Below are 17,268 nucleotides of genomic sequence, written 5' to 3' on the forward strand. Positions count from 1 at the left end.
ACAGGAATTTAGGAAATAATTATCTTTGAGGGAATAAGATGAGATTAGTAGTTGGGGGAGAAAAAAACCTTTTATTTACCCTTTAAATATCAATTTAACACTGATCCTGAAGGCTAATTTGTGGTTTCTGAAGAGGCCACAGCAATTTCAAAAACTTCCCCCTACACCCACCCTCTAATGAAACATATACAGGCACATCTCCCTAAATCTATCCTCAGGAATGACAGAACTAATATTACTTAACTAAATATTATCAAGAATAAAAGCAACATTCAAATAAAAGTAGGTACTCTTATTTGTTAGGACCCATTGCTTCTTCAAATCCTCGGTTTTCCTTCATGTTTAGTCCTTCTCTAATATCAACTTACCTGTGTTTTTAAAGGAGGGTGACAGAGAAAGTGTTCTGCCTAGCCTGGTGCATCAGGGGGAGGAGGTGAGTTCCTAGCTCATTGATCTAGATTCACAAACTCACTTCTGACCCCTCACTTTTCCCATTGCTACCCCCACACCAATGTACAAGCACTTTCTTCAGAAAAGGAAAACACTAGCAAGAACCATTTCTCCTACTTTTGCTCAGAAAGAGTGTAGGAAGATGTTCGTTTTCTAATGCTGCCAGAATGCAAAACACAAAAAATGGATTGGCTTTCATAAAAGGGGGTTTATTTGGTTACAAAGTTACAGTCTTAAGGCCATAAAGCGTCCAAGGTAACACATCAGCAATCAGGTACCTTCACTGGAGAATGGCCAATGGTGTCTGGGAAAACCTCTGTTAGCTGGGAAGGCACGCAGCTGGCATCTGCTCCAAAGTTCTGGTTTCAAAATGGCTTTCTCCCAGGATGTTCCTCTCTACGCTGCAGTTCCTCAAAAATATCACTCTTAGTTGCACTTGGGATATTTGTCCTCTCTCAGCTTCTCCAGATCATGAGACTGCATTCAATGGCTGTCTTCAAACTGTCTCTCATCTGAAGCTCCTGTGCTTTCTTCAAAGTGTCCCTCTTGGCTGTAGCTCCTCTTCAAAAGGTCAGTCTCACCTGCACTGAATTCCTTCTGTTTGTCAGCCCATTTATATGGCTCCACTGATCAAGGCCCACCCTGAATGTGTGAGGCCATGCCTCCATGGAAATATCTCATCAGAGTCACCACCTACAGTTGGGTGGGTCACATTTCCATGCAAATCTAATCAGCACCAAAATGTCTGCCCCACAAGACTGCATCAAAGAATATGGCTTTTTCTGGGGGACACAATACATTCAAACTGGCATAGAAGATGTGTTTATTAAAGACCCCTCTAAATCGTTGGGACTGAGAATAAAGGAAATTTGAGGAACTGAACTGAAAGCAAGGTCATACTGTGTGTCTTTGTAAGTAATCAGTGCACACCAATGTGCCAAGACATACCAGTAGGGAATTTGGGACCTAGACCACTGCTTCTCAAATTGTAAGATGCTTAAAATCACTTGGGCATTTTGATAATGCAAATTTGCCTACACAGATCTGAGGTAGCAATGTAATTCTGCATTTCCAGCAAGCTATGAGGCTATGTTGATCTTGTAGGTTCATGGATTACATGTCGGGGAGTGAGAACCTAGATGACAAAATGCAGCTTTTTATTCCCTGGGTCTTAGATTTTCACCTGAGATGCAAGAGACACATCTATAGGGAACATCAAATAGCATCAAAATGCAAAGACTTTCGAATAAAAGGTTTAGAATTATAGTTTATTGGCCATCTTAGGGAACAGATTTTGCCTGAGGTTATTTTTCAATGCCTACTTTACATCTTTGTTTTGCAGACTATAGATCAATGGATTAAGCACAGGGCTTACAAGTGTGTAGAAGACAGCTATTATTTTAGATTCCTCAACAGTCTTATCAGTAGGTGGTCTGATATACAAGCAGAAGAGTGTTCCATAAAATAGGGTAACAGCCATCATGTGAGAACCACAGGTGGAGAAAGCCTTGTGCCTGCCTTCAGCTGATTTGATCCTGAGGATGACAGCAACAATAAAGGCATAGGACACCAGGATGATGGTGAGGGAATTGGAGAGGTTGAAGCCAGCTGATATGGGCATGGCATGTTCCTTGACATAAGTATCAGAGCAAGAAAGCTTAATGAGTGGTGGGTCAGCACAGTAGAAGTGGTTGATGGCATTGGATCTGCAGAAGGTCAAGCGGAAGGTCAGGATGGCTTGGAAGAGACCATCTGAGAATCCATAGACATAAGGAATGTGGCCAGGCAGATGCATACTCTTCCAGACATTTTTACACTGTAGGGCAGTGGGTTGCATATGGCCACATAACGGTCATAGGCCATTGCTGCCGGCATGTAGATCTCAGTAAGTAGGAGTGCTATGAAAACATAGCACTGGACAAAGCAGCCAGCACAGGAAATGGTCTTCTTCTCAGATAAGAAAGCCATCAGCATCCGTGGAGTTGCATTCGAGGTGTAGCACAAGTCCACAAAGGCTAAGTTAGCAAGGAGGAAGTACATGGGGGTTTGAAGATGAGGGTCCAGACTGATCAACATGACCATGCTCAGGTTGCCTAAGAATGTGATGAAGTAAACAACCAGAAACAACACAAAGAGAAGAGGCTGGAGGTCTGGGCAATCTGAAAGCCCCAGGAGAATGAATTCTGTTATTGTACTGCCTTTTTTAATGAGCATCCTGAGAGTCTGTGCTTGCTCATGAAACAAATGGAAATAAAGAAGACATAGGTACAATTCATGTTAAGGACAATTGAAATCATTTTCTCTAATCCTGCACATGCCATCAAAAATCATCTCTTTCTGGATATTACATAAACGGATTTCATGCTTCTAGTAATTTGTTATTTCATTTTCCTTTGTATTCAATTTCTTGTAAATTTTTATCTGTATACCTCTAACTATGGTTCACCTGAACTGACAGCAATAGCTATGCCTATTTCTTTACCTCTACCTGCACTTATACTATCTATCCATACAAGTGACCTACATGTCCACTGTCTCTTCAGAATTGTCTTTGGCTCTCAAACTACATATTGGAGAAGGTCTAGTTCACTGAATCCACCTTTTGAAGCATTTCTCATTTCTCCCATCACACATAAGAATAACTCTTTTTTCTCTGTATCTATTTTCTAGCAAAATCTCTATCTTTCTCATAAAGATAAGACAGATGGATGATAGATAGAGAGAGAGATAATATACCTTCTTCCTCCTCCAAATATATCAATTATACAATGACAAGGAAAGTCTAGTTCATTATTGTACCATCAGAACTCAGCAAATATTGATATACTAAATTAAAAATAAGAAAGAAAAATTTGTGTTTGTCTGAAAGAATGAATGTCTAGTATTTTTCTCATTTATTTCTCTCTGTTGGACTTTGCATGATGTCATATACTTGGGAGAATAAAGGGCTTTTGTGAAACTTCTTGTACAAAGGAATTGCTTGGGAAGCTTGTTTTCAAGCAAATTCACAAATATTTTGTTTCAGAAGCCTTATGTGGGATACTAAGACTTCACATTTAATAAATTCTCCAGAGGATTCTAATCTATATGTATACAATCATAGTGGTTCAATGAATGTATATCAAATGTTCTAGTTTGCTAATGCTGCAGAATGCAAAACACCAGAGATGGATAGGCTTTTATAAAACGGGGATTTATTTCGCTACACAGTTACAGTCTTAAGGCCACAAAGTGTCCAAGGCAACACATCAGCAACCGGGCACCTTCACCGGAGGATGGCCAATGGCATCCGGAAAACCTCTGCTAGCTGGGAAGGCAGCTGGCGTCTGCTCCAAAGCTCCAGCCTCAAAACGGCTTTCTCCCAGGACGCTCCTCTCTAGCAAGCTTGCTTCTCTTCAAAACATCACTCCCAGCTGCACTCCCTTTTCTCTCTTTGAGTCACCTCATTTATATAGCTCCACTGATCAAGGCCCACCCTAAATGGGTGCGGCCACACCTCCATGGGAATACCTCATCAAAATCATCTCCCACAGCTGAGTGGGGCACCTTCCAAGCAAATCCAACCAGCACCAAAAACGTCTGCCCCTACAAAGACCACAAAGATAATGGCATTTGGGGAACACAATACACTCAAACCGGCACATCAAATATGAGAACAAAGCATCTTCAGTTTAAATGAAGTCTCACACAGTATTTTGAGGATGGTCAGTAGCCATGACTTAATGTGGCAATAAAGAATATAAATTAAGTTTCTACATATTGAGTATCTAAGCTATTAATCACAGCTTGTATCTATCAAGAGGTATTACTATTTCTTCAGCCTTTTAAGCTCTCCACACATCACAATCTAGTGCTAAAACTTTTTTTCTTTCAAGATGCTTTGATTTTTGCCCTTTCTCTCATGCTTAAAGTCTATATCCTGCCTTCCCAATTTTTACATCATTCAATATTGAGCCCCCAAAACTTATTTAAGTTTTAGAAGGCTAGTTGCTAGGTCTCTACTAGCATCAATGCCTCCATTACCCAGGACAGTAAGAACTTAATGAACATTTTTGAATAAACTCCTAATAGTTATTGCTAACCTATACTGATCATTATAGATAACTGGTTTTAGTTTCTAAGCTCACTGCATGCAATAACAGCTTTAATCCTCATAATATCACCTCAAGGTAGATACTGACATTATCCCCATTTTACAGATGACAGAAATGAAGTACAGAAAAACTAGGTAATAAGGCCAGGGTCACACTGCTAGTGGGCATGAGATTTGAGATACCAACTCAAGTTATCTTATTTGAGAACCACTTTATTAGATGCTGTTGCAATATATTGCCTCCCTAAACTTCAACTTTGTCAGGAAATACCATATATAGACACAGAAGGTCTTGAGGAATGAAATACTAAGATCAGCCAGGACTAGAACACAGTGGCATCCTTGAATACTGTAACCTATAAAACACAGTTGAGTCACCCATCTTCCCCTTAACCATAGGCATTTTCTACTGCAGGGCTTACTAGTATACTCATAGACATCAACTGAGCAGCTGACCCATAGCCTGTGATCATCTGTTCTCTAACATCAGGAAATAACATACTTAGAAGCAATAGCAAAGCTTACCTTTGGGGTCAGTTGGGGGCCCTGGATTACAATACATTTTCTGCAGTTTAAATGCTTAGTTATGATGGTAAGTCACTCCATGTCTCCACTTGCAAGCATAATAATAATGCATCCTGCATCCCTCTCATGTCATTGTGGACAACAAAGTGATTATTCATAATGCAAATATTTATAAATATTCAAGACAGTGTGTATTTAGGCACTGTTGATACATAAATGAACAAAATCTTCATGAATTCCTCCCTTCTGGAGTGTACATTCTAGTGGGCATAGACAGATAGCATTGCAAGTAATTAATGAATAAATGATATTTCAATTGGCAGTAAATGCTATGGTGAAAACTAAAGGAAATGAGGTTTGTAGTAAAGGGTATTGTTGAAGTTTTAAATAGAAACAACAGGAAGACCTCACTGAACAGGTGACATTTTTTAAGCAACAAAATGAAGGAAGAAGTAAACAAGCTATAAAGATCTCTTGGAAAAGTTCTTCCAGGAAGAATATACAGGAGGTGCAAAGATACCACATGTGATCATTCCATGGAAACTGCTAGTGATATGTGTATATGTGTGTATGTGCAGAATTCATGCAGAAAAATGCAGAGAATTCTAGCTGAGAGTTTCCCTAAAATGAAAATATTTCATTTCATTGAAACACTGATTCACATGTTCTTATGACTTTCCTCCTAAGACTATCAACAGTCTTCGTTGAAGAACAGAGGAAAGAGGTTAGCTCTAGCTTCTCTTGAAAAATTGTCTAGCAGTTAATACTATGAAAATAACATATTTATTTCTGTGATAGCAGCAAGGTGGCTTTCGGAGGTCTTTTCATACTCCTTTGCACTCAGGAAACTCCAGAGAGAAAGAATACGTGTTGGTTTTCAAAACGGAGAAAAATGGGAAGAAAATGTTCAGGACCTGGGACTTTTTCAGATTTAAAAAAAAAAAAATGGCAGGAAAGGAAATGGGATTCAGAGATTCATTCACAGGAGGACTTATTAAATGTCATTTAGTCTGCCTTTGAGACTGGAAAGAGTTTTGACTCACAAGCTCAGTGACTTTTGTAGACTCCAAATAGATACAATTTAAGCAAACAGAAGCACTGAAAAGTGGAAAGAAAGTGGAAGTAAGAAGTTGTTAAGAATAGGGTATGTTTGCAGAGAGATAACTGCAGCAGGTCTGGTTGCCTGAGCAAGGCCAGAGTTAAAAGTAAACATTTTCTGAACAAGGAACATTCAGTTTTCCTGGTCCCCATCAAGGAGTGCCTCTACATGATGAAGTACATTGAGGAAGAACCAGCTGGGCAAGGAATGCTATGATTATAGAATTTGAAACTGACACTAGCTAGATAATCCATACGGCCCAGTGCAAAATAAAAATGCAGAGCCCCTTGTTGAAAATATATTAAGAAAATCAAGAGCTTTAGCCAACTTTCTAAGCACAGGGCCCTATGCAACTGCATAAGTCTCACACCCATGAACAAAGAAGGCAGTGCCTGGTACCAGATGCTGACAGTGGGAATATTGCAGCAGCAGATCATCTTCTCCCCCACCACATACACCCACAAAACAATAGGAGAAAGAAGCTACAAAGGAAGTGTTTCAGCCCAAGTGAGGGTGCAATCTCAAAGGAGTAGCAGTACAGATAAATTTTCTATACCATTAAATTGCAAGTTAATGAGAGAATACTATTTTTGAAAACAAACCAAAAAAGACAGAATTAAGAAAATCTTTAAGCAACTGCTCAGTGATGTAATAATGGTTCTTAAGGTTTTTTTTTTTTTTTTTTTTCTTTTCTTGGTTTTATTTTTACTTGAACTCTTTGAAACATCCAATGAAACTGTAGATTCTCAACCAAAATAAATTCACATACACACATTCTTACAAGAATGAAGAAGCTCCAGATAGCCTGTACTCTTGAGCAGATAGTAAGAACTCCTTCTCCAACCCCACTCATAAGCAATGCATTTATGTGTGTTGTGAATGGAGTGATTGCTTTTCTTGGTTCTTTCACTCCAAGTGATAGTTCTGTAGAATATTGTCCAAAATGATGAAAGCAAATTCTGATAAGCAAATATTCAAGAAAGTATTTGAGATTCCAACTCTCTTACTAAAATTAGAAAGTATTGCATATAAATATTTTAGGAAATAGTGTGCACCAAAAGTAAATTTTTCCAAGAGGACTGCAGGGGAAAAACATGGCTTGGTCAATTTATACCCACAAAGGTCAAGATAAGTAATGTGTTTGAAATGAACAGTAAAGACATAATAATCACTCACCTTTAAGGAAGCAATCTTAAAGTGACTTTAAATCCTTGTTAATATAGCTGTCTCATCTACTGGAAATGGGCAGATACAGTAAAAAATAGACTAAAATAAATTAGTTTTACCTCAAGGATAACTACAGCTCTATGACATAGGGAATGCCAGATAAAAAAAAAAGCTGATTGCTTTTTTCATCTGTTTTGAAAATTATTTTTTATGCGCCTACCTCCATCTCCTTCTCATTCTCCTCTCTTCCCTCCTCTAATGGTAACTTAGAAATGTGCTAACAGATCAAGAGATAAGGTGCTTAGAGGCAAGTAGGTAAGGACATCATGTCAAATCTCCAGAGATGGTGGAAAGAAGGGAAGAGTGCCCAGATGCTATTCCAGGCTGAGACATGAGTCTCAGAGTCAGCAGAAGGTCTTGTGTGAATTTTGATCCATGCAGCCCTGAGCTGTGTCAGCTCTCATTAGAGCTGTGCACTGTCTAATGCTCCACACACCACTGGGGCTTCCTTCTGATCAGATGCACATGGCCAGGGGCTCACTATAGCCCCAACTCCCTGACCTTTCTCTCTGTGCTGGGAGAATTCCCTAAAGTGAACAAATGTCCTGAATGGGACTAGGAGCCTGTACTCACATCTGTCATCACCTAACTCTGAGTAAAACTGGATAACATTTAGCTTGTAAACTTGGTGAAATAAATGAATGAGATTAAATTATGCTGGTCCTGGTCTAATATCTTGAAAGTGTATGGATTCAATAACTTAGCATTTAGAACATCAGAATTTCATGGAATCAAAGCCAATGTCAATTAGTGATAATGAATCTGGCTTCACCAGTAACAAATTTCTGATATTGGCAAGGTATTTAACCTGTTTGATATTTGTTTTCGCAGTTGTAAAATGGGAAATACAGATGTCATAGGAATACAATAGTGAATTCATTTAAAGGGTTCACCAAAATGCCTGGCATAAAGTAAGCATAAGATGAGTGTTTTAGAAACAATTATTACTTTTCATAGTTGACCTTACTTTCTCTTCTTCTTTACCTACATCCACTGAGAGAAGGGTGCGTTCTGTTTCAGAGAAAAAGGCAATGTTCCCCTGCCCCACTCATTTTGAAAGACAGAAAAAATAGTATTCTAAAGAGGGAAAATGCATATGGTCTGTAAGCTTCTGCAAAAGAAATTCAACAAAAAGACTTACTTTAGAATCTGATTCACAGCTATTTTCTCAACCTCTGATTAAGCAATTTTCCTGGTGCCTCTGTTATCTGTAAAATGTAACTGAATTTATACCAGGAAAAAGGAGGTGGAGACTCCCTCCTTACAGCAAATCTCAGAAGGACTGAGGAGTAGCAGAGATAAATGTTACATCATGAATCACCCCTCTTGGGTTTAATTGGAACACTCTGAGATCAGGATGTTTCTCAAATGCCTCAGTGTATTAACTGTATTTTCAAAATTACCAGAGTTTATTCTAAAGTTCTATGGAAGGCACACAAAGAAAATTCATCTTGGGATTTTGATGATGGTCTGCTTTTCATGTTTTCTTTTCTTTTATACTAGAACTATGCCCTCTCCTAAAATTCAGAGCTCTTAGCTGTATCCTTTCTTGCATAGATGCTTTGGACAATGTAAGCCAAAAGGAGGACTGTGAAACTGTAACTCAGGAGAAACTTTGGTGGGCATCTCCTGTCAGGTACTTTCACATAGGGAGTATGCTTGGCTCCTCAAAATAATCATATGAGGTAGGTACTCCATCCTCAATTTCCACTAAAGAAACTGAGGTTCAAGTAAAAGATAGTGACTGTTTGACTCACCCAGGGCCACATAACTAGTAAGGGCAGAGTCACTGAGTAGAATGCTTTCTCAGTTGGAGGCAGTGACAATTCCTTGTGCTGTATCATAATCATAGTCCATCCTTCCTTCCTTCTACATTTTAAAAATATTCTTTCCTGAGTTTCCCTCCAGTCAGCTCTTCTTATTCTCACAGATCCAAGTTTGCTCTCCATACTAAGAAAGTTTCAGATTGAAGTCTCTGAAAAGAAGCCTCACTGCCTCCGCAGAACTGGGCTTGACTTCCACCTCCACCCCCAGGTGGCCGCAGCACTCTGCCCTCATCCCTGTCACAGTGTGTGTGTCTGTTTCCTCCACTAGACTGTAAACGCCTTCCTGGCCAGATCTGTGGTGTCCCCATCTAGCATACATTCTATTAGATAGTAATTGATCGACAAACATTTGTGAATAAGTGAAGGAATGTCTAAATGTCATTTAATGCAACAAATATATAATAAATCTTAGAATTTTCCTTCTCAGGCGTCTTTGTGTTTTATTAAGCACAGTTCCTTACCCTCAGAAAATACATTCTGAAATGATATGATATGGAATGAGTTACTAATGTGTTTAAGAAAACACAAGTGATTAATCATAGGTAATAGGCATTCAATAGTTAATTTGTGCTAGACTGTGGGCTTAGTACTTTACAAGCGTCATCCCATTTAATCCTCACACAACTATGTGAAGAATTTAGTGCTGTTATCTCCATTTTACTGATGAGAACCTGAAGTGGAAAGAGGTTAAATAACTTGTCCTGATATATACAACTAGTAAGTTGTGAGGCTGGGATTCAAAGAGGCCAAGAGATAATCCTTGATATCAAATTATTGATAGTTTAGCAAAGAAATGTGACAAATTCACAAAATGCTTCAAATTCTCTGAGCATAGAGACATCTATCCATCCATGCATCCTTTCATTCATTCATTCATTTGCATTTTTAACAAACGTTCAGGGATTACCTTCTTTTTCCCACTATGCCCTCACTACAGGGAGGATAAGAGAAAGCCGAAGTTGCCATGTGTCCTTCAAGAATTGCTGCCTCATTGCAGAGGGAGGAGACATGCGTATTTTGTCTCACAATCAGCTTTTAGATTGTGAGTTTAGGAAGATCACATTGGAAAGTGATGGAGAATAGAGTATGCACACAACCATAATGAAAAGGGTATAATGACAATTTATTAACTCAACAAATATTTGAGAACCATCTATATTTTAAATTTTTTAGGAAATGCTGGCTTTAAAACAGTGACCCAAAACACACATGTATCTTGACCTCATGGAGCAGAAAGTCTTGAAGATAATACACTCATGAATCCATCACACAATAATGTTAGAATAATAACATTGATGAATCATACAAATTAAAAGCACATGAGACTGGGAGAACATATAAAAGGAGATATGACTTATTCAGAGAGATTAGATATACAGGCCCTGAAAATAGAAAAGGGAAAATATAAGAAATATCAACCTAGACATAAGTGGAAACCGAAAATTTGCAAAAAAACAAAACAAAAAAAAACATGCAACAGAGAAAAAACATATTTTGTCTAAAAATAGCATGGTAATTCAGTTTCAATGAACAAGAAATTAATAGAAATCAGAAAATGAAATAATACTTTCTACTGAAAAGTGAGTATCTGTCAGTCTAGATTTTTATAGACAAATGAACCTTTCTTTAGGTATTAAATTGAAAGGAGACATTTTTTTCAGAAAATTAAAGCAGAATTTATGTCACACAAGACTTTACCAAGAAAATAATTAAAAGTGGATATCATGAAGAAGATATATAAACCCAGAAGGAAAAGAAGGATGTAAAAAGAACAGTGAGAGAGTCATGAGAATCATTGACAAAGATGGGTAAATTTAAAAGAATGCTAACCTTAATAAATATTTAACATAATTATCAGTGTAATCATATATGCAATACACAGAATAGTATCATTTAGAGTCTATTAAAAATAATAATTTGAGTATTTTGTTCTATACTTCAGCACAATAACATATAAAATAAAAATAGAAGTAACCAGAGTAAGAATATTCCAAGTTCTTTGCATTATTCACACCAAAGAAGAGTAATTATTAAATGGAAGTGAAGTTAATTCAGATAGGTGTAGAAAATATTAAGGGAATCTAGTAAAAATAGAAAATAGAATTTGTAACTAACTGGAAGAGGGAAAAAGAAAAATGAATTTTAGCAAACAATGATTTAATTCATGTAAGGAAAAGGCATAAAAAGCATGGGATAAATTTTTAAAAGCACAATATAAGCTGGCAGAAAGTATATCTATAATATCAATGTTCCTAATAAAATATTAAATTCACTAATAAAACAATTCTAATGAGCATGAAAGTAAAAGGATAGATTTACACACAATTGGCACCAACTATCCAGAGCAACAAAGGTTCTGCTCTTATTTATCAATGTCAGAGAAAACAGACACATTTTCATCATTATCAAAGAAGGGATGGAAACCACAAAATGATAAAAAGAATAATACAATTTAATTATTTCAAAGGACCTAAAAACGCATCCTTAATATTTAAAGAGAAAGAAAATTACAAGGGGAAATAGACAAATCCACAAACATCATGAGGTATTTTTACATATTTCTCTCAATTTTTGTATGTGAAATAATAAAAGCAAGATCTGAAAAAACAAAAATCAACCACATTGCCCTAACAAAACTCTGCTTGGCTGGGGTCTCCTCACTTTGGAAGATAATTTTCAGCTCCATTGGCTACTACAACTGTGTGTCTCAGGAAGAAATGCCAAATTGGAGTGAGACATTGCCATGAAGTGGGTGGCTGTGAAAATTGTCCAGCAGAAAATGTATTACCTGGAAAGCCTAGAGTGTAAAATCATACATGCCTCATATCAGTGGTACTTTCACTGTGGACTCCCATATCAGCATAAGGAAGCTTCAGGTTTGGGAACTGGCCCAGTTTGGGTAAGAAAAAGGATTATGAAAACATACAGATCTGATGGCAACTCACAAAACATGTTAAGCCACATGTATTGAATATTTGTAATGGTGATCAATTAAGAGGGTTCCTTCAGGAATATATGTAGATTGCAAATTACATTGTTTTCTTTTCATTCTCTTAGCCACCTCCACGAGATCAACAGACAGCACTGGCTTCCTAGGCCTTCTAAAGAAGAGATGGACATATATTCTGGGGAGAATGCAGACATTGATATTCATTTTAAAGTCAACTTCTCTCAGTATTCTTAAAAAAATAATACTCTATTGTTCTAAACTTCCTGATCATGAAAGCTAGATTTATTACGAAGTTATCGTACAAAAACAGATTGATGCAGGGACTGACAAACTGGCCCTAGAATAAAGAAACCAGAAACAAACCAATGAAAATTTGATATATGACAGGATTTGCATTATAAATGTCCTGAGAATAGTATGGATTATTCAATAAATGGAAATATATTTTCCTTAAAAAAAGAAAATTAGACTTTGTATTGAACTGTTTACAATTCCAGAAACAATAACGACTTTAACAGGAAAAAGCAAAATTTTAAAATATTGGAAAAAAAATGCAGAAGAATTTTTAAGCAATAAGAAACATATTGTATAGAAGATCAACAAAGAACAACCATAGAGAGAAGACTGATAAGTTTGTTCTATAATAAAATGAAAGACTCCTGCATCACCAAATACTTTATACCAAAACAATGAAATGCAATGTTGTTGCTATTTACATTGCATATAACATTGAAAAACTATTAGCTATTCAGAATACATTAGGATCTATGCAAACTGATAACATAAAAATATAAAACAATTACATTAAAAGTGGACAATGGTATCGACATTCAATGGAAAGAAAAGAAATATTGAATTAACATACACACATATAAAATATTTAACTTCATTTGTAATGAAGGATTCAAAAACTTAAACTGAAATGAAAATGCATTTGCCATCCATCAGATTAACAAACATTTTGATAGTGACAATATATTGTTTTGGCAAGGATTTGGAGTAAAGGCAACTCTCACACGCTATTGGTGGGAATGTAAATTGATAAAGCCATTTGGTGATGCACAGTAAATTTAAGATACTCATTTCTTTTGACTCAGAAATTACAGTTAAGTATATACCTGAGAAGAAATCTTGCAGGAGTATCAATGCAGAAGTACACAAAGATTTTTAATGCAGGATTTTCATATTGTCAAGCAACTAGAAATAATGTAATTGCTCATAAATAGGAGAATGGATAAATTGTATATATATACACACACATATATATATGGGGAGTGAATGCTTAATGTGTACATTATTTTTAACTAGGTTCAATTAAAATGTTTGGAATTGGATAGCAGTGTTGGTAGAACAATTTGTTGCGTGTAATTAACAGCATTGAATTATGTATCTGATTGTTTTTAAAGGGGAAGTTTAGAATCATGTACGTCACTAGAAGGAAAGCTAGAGGAATAAACATTCGGCTGCATAACACAGGAAACCTGTGGTGGATGATGACTATGACTACCAGTAGGAATATAAAAATATTATTTCATGAAGTAGAACAAATGTACATCAGTATTACAAGGAATTAATAATAGAGTGGTAGATGGGAAAATATTCTTTCATCAATAATAACAAATGTACCACACCAATGCTAAGGGTCAATAACAGGTCAAATAAGGGCTACAGTTTTTTGCAGTTTTTTTTTTTTTTGGCATAAAGAAAATGTTCTATAATTGACTGTAGTGATGAATGCACAACTGTGTGATGATACTGAGAGCTATTGATGGTTTACTTTGGATTGATTGTTTGTTATGAGAATATAGTTCAAAGAAACTGTTAAAAGAAGTTTATGAGGAGTCCATTGCACTTGAAATAGCATTCCAAAGGTCTGTTTAGAGAAATAATCTGTGATCTACCCAAAGACCTTCCTTGGTATATAATTTTTATAAAAGAATAACAACAAACCTGCATTGGTTGGCAGATTTCTGGAAAACAGTTAGGAAAATATTCAGTGCTATAAATGTAATACATTGCCATTGCCATATATGTGGTAATTCTGTCTATGTAACCTTGCTTAAGCATGACTTCTAAAGATGGAATCTCCTGTTCTTTTTGGTTTTATAGAACAATAAAACTATGTTCTGTTTTGTCTTTGATTTCCTATATGTATGTGTGCTTTAATTCATTGAGATGACATTGTAAACTCTAACAAACTATTTGACACATTATTCCAACTTCCATCAGTGAATAAATAAAGAAAACTACTCAATGACAGAAAGTGATTAGGTAATTTAAGGTGCTCACTAACAGATTAGGTAATGGAGATACATCACATTCCTACATCTAAAACTTGCCTGCCTTATTTTTTAATGCAATTTATTGAGATACATTCACATACCAAACAATTATCCAAAGTGTACAATCAGTTGTTCACACTATTATTGTATAGTTGTGCATTCATCACAATGTTTGAACATTTTCATTACTCCAAAATAACTAAAAATAAGAATAAAAATAAAAGTAGAAAAGAACACCCAAACCATCCCATGCCCCCATCCCTGCTATTATTCATTTATTTTTGCCCCTATTTTTCTTCTCATTTGTCCAAAAACAGGATAAAGCAGCATGAGCCACAAAGTTTTCACAATTACATGGTCACAGCATATAAGCAATAGACTTATACAATCGTCTTCAAGAATCAAGGCTACTGGTTTGCAGTCCAACACTTTCAGGTATTTCCTTCTAGCTATCCTAATACACTAAAAGCTGAAAAGGAACATCTATATTATGCATAAGAATAACCTCCAGAATGACCTCTCAACTCTATTCGAAATCTCTCAGCCACTTAAGCTTTATTTTGTTTCACTTCTTTTCCCACTTTTGGTCAAGAAGGCTTTCTCAATTCCATGATGCTGGGTCCAAGCTCATCTCAGAGAGTCATGTCCCATGTTGCCAGGGAGATTTACACCCCTGGGAGTCATGTCCCACATGGGGGGGAGTGAAGTGAGTTTAACCGCCAAGTGGGCCTGGAAAGAGAGGTCATGTCTGAGAAACCAAAGAGGTTCTCTGGGGGTGATTCTTAGGCAAAATTATAAGTAGGCTTAGCGTCTCCTTTGCAGTAACAAGCTTCATAAGGGCAAGTCCCAAAGTTGAGGGCTTGGCCTTCTAAACTGGTAGTCCCCAAGGCTTGTGAGAATATCAGGAATTCCCCAGGTGGGGAAGTTTAATATTTCCACATTTTTCCTCAGTCCCTCAAGGGGAATTGAAATGTTTTTTTTTATTCTCTGCTGAAATTAATCTGGGATGTAGAGGAGCTTCACATTAACTTTTAAAAACAAACTAGAGTTCACTCCCTATTCAAACTACCATGTAAATAGGGTGTTTGTACAAACTGACCATGCAAGTTAAATTATATAGTGTGCTACAAAAAACATAGATTTTGTGCCAAATTAGTATCTCTTCCTTTGGTCTCACACAGAAGTTGAAGTTTTTAAACACAGTCAATATCATCCTTTACCCTTAGACTGCTTTACCTTAGCCATAACCAAGTCCATTTCATTCATCTCTCTAATTGAATTCTGATCTCTTTTTCAGCTTCAACATTTGCTGAATGGGATAATACTGACATTAATAGCTGCCAAACTCTAGTTCTGAGTCTCAGGTATCACACAGATACCCAAAATTCTAGGGACTGACCAGGTTATAACACAAAGAGCTCAACATCTCAAAATTTAGAAATAACTGTTACAACTCATGAATAGATGTGACTGCTATAAGAGCTTTACAATGTCTTCTCCTGATAATCTGTGCTCTCAGATTCAATCATCAGAATTTGCACATTATAGTTAGTCCATATTTGTGAGGCATTATAATGTTGGCCTTTTTGTTTCTGGTTTATTTCTCTCAACATACTGACCTCAAGGTCCATTCACTAGTTGCATGCCTCAAGCTTCATTCCTTGTTTTCCACTTTTTCGGAAACAATTTATTTTGAATAATTTCCGTTATTACCCTTTTAACATCTTTGTTGCTCCAGCTATAGATAAAAGGATTTAACAAAAGATGCACAAAGATATAAAAAACAGCTATAATTTTCCCCTGTTCTGATGTCTCTGAAGGGGCCATGAATATACTCAGAACAGAGTTCCATAAAATATGCTGACAGACATCAGATGGGACCCACAGGTGAAGAAGGCTTTGCACCTCCCCTTAGCTAAGCGGATGCCCAGGATGGCTGTGAAGATGAAAATATAAAAGATGAGGATGATGGTGAGAGAACAGTGACGTTGAAACCAGCCCCCACAAACATGGCAGTTTCATCGACATAGGTATCTGAGCAGGCGAGGACTATGAGAGGTGGGTCCACACAATAAAAGTGGTTGATCTCATTGGGTCCACAGAAGGACAGACGAAGCATCAGGATGGTCTGGGCCAGACCATTGGCAAAGCCATAAATATAGGGAGCAGCAACCAGAGAGAAGCAGGTATGTCGGGACATTTTATACTCATATAACAAGGGTTTACAGATGGCCACATAGTGGCCATAAGACGTTATTGCAAGGATATAATAGTCAGTGATCACCAGGGCAATGAAAAAGTGGAACTGCATCAAACAACCAATGAAGGAAATGGTTTTTCTCTTGGATAAGAAATTAACTAGCATCTGAGGAGTGACAGTGGTGGAGTAAGAGACATCTTCAAAGGAGAAGTGACTAACGAAAAAATACATTGGAGGGTCAAGTTTTGAGTTACTTCTGATTAACAAAATCATGGTCATATTGCCTATCGCTGTGATAAGATAGATCACTAGGAATACCACAAAAAAAGAACAGGCTGCAACTCAGCTCGATCTATCGGTCCCAGGAGAATAAACTCAGTCATGGTTGTGTAGTTTTTCTTTAGCATTTTATTTTCTTGACTTCTAGTTGCATGTTGTCATGTATCCATTACCCCCATTATGTCATGATACTTCTCATCTCCTTCCAAAAATGTAATTAAATGTGGCATAAAGAAATATCCTATTAAACATGTGACTTATTAATAACAACTAAATTGTTATAGAGCTCCTTTTGCAGAAACAGTCTTTTTTTATTTAATGGCATCATTTCAGGAGC

At 36.8% G+C, this 17,268-nt stretch overlaps 2 pseudogenes; both read right to left on the reverse strand.

Annotated features, from left to right (window-relative positions):
• Positions 1-1,768: 1,768 nt before the first annotated feature.
• On the reverse strand, positions 1,769-2,664 carry LOC119518038 (annotated as a pseudogene).
• A 2,268-nt stretch (positions 2,665-4,932) lies between these two features.
• On the reverse strand, positions 4,933-17,059 carry LOC119518039 (annotated as a pseudogene).
• Positions 17,060-17,268: the final 209 nt, after the last annotated feature.

Source organism: Choloepus didactylus, chromosome 21, assembly GCF_015220235.1.
Source record: "Choloepus didactylus isolate mChoDid1 chromosome 21, mChoDid1.pri, whole genome shotgun sequence".
Taxonomy (NCBI): domain Eukaryota; kingdom Metazoa; phylum Chordata; class Mammalia; order Pilosa; family Megalonychidae; genus Choloepus; species Choloepus didactylus.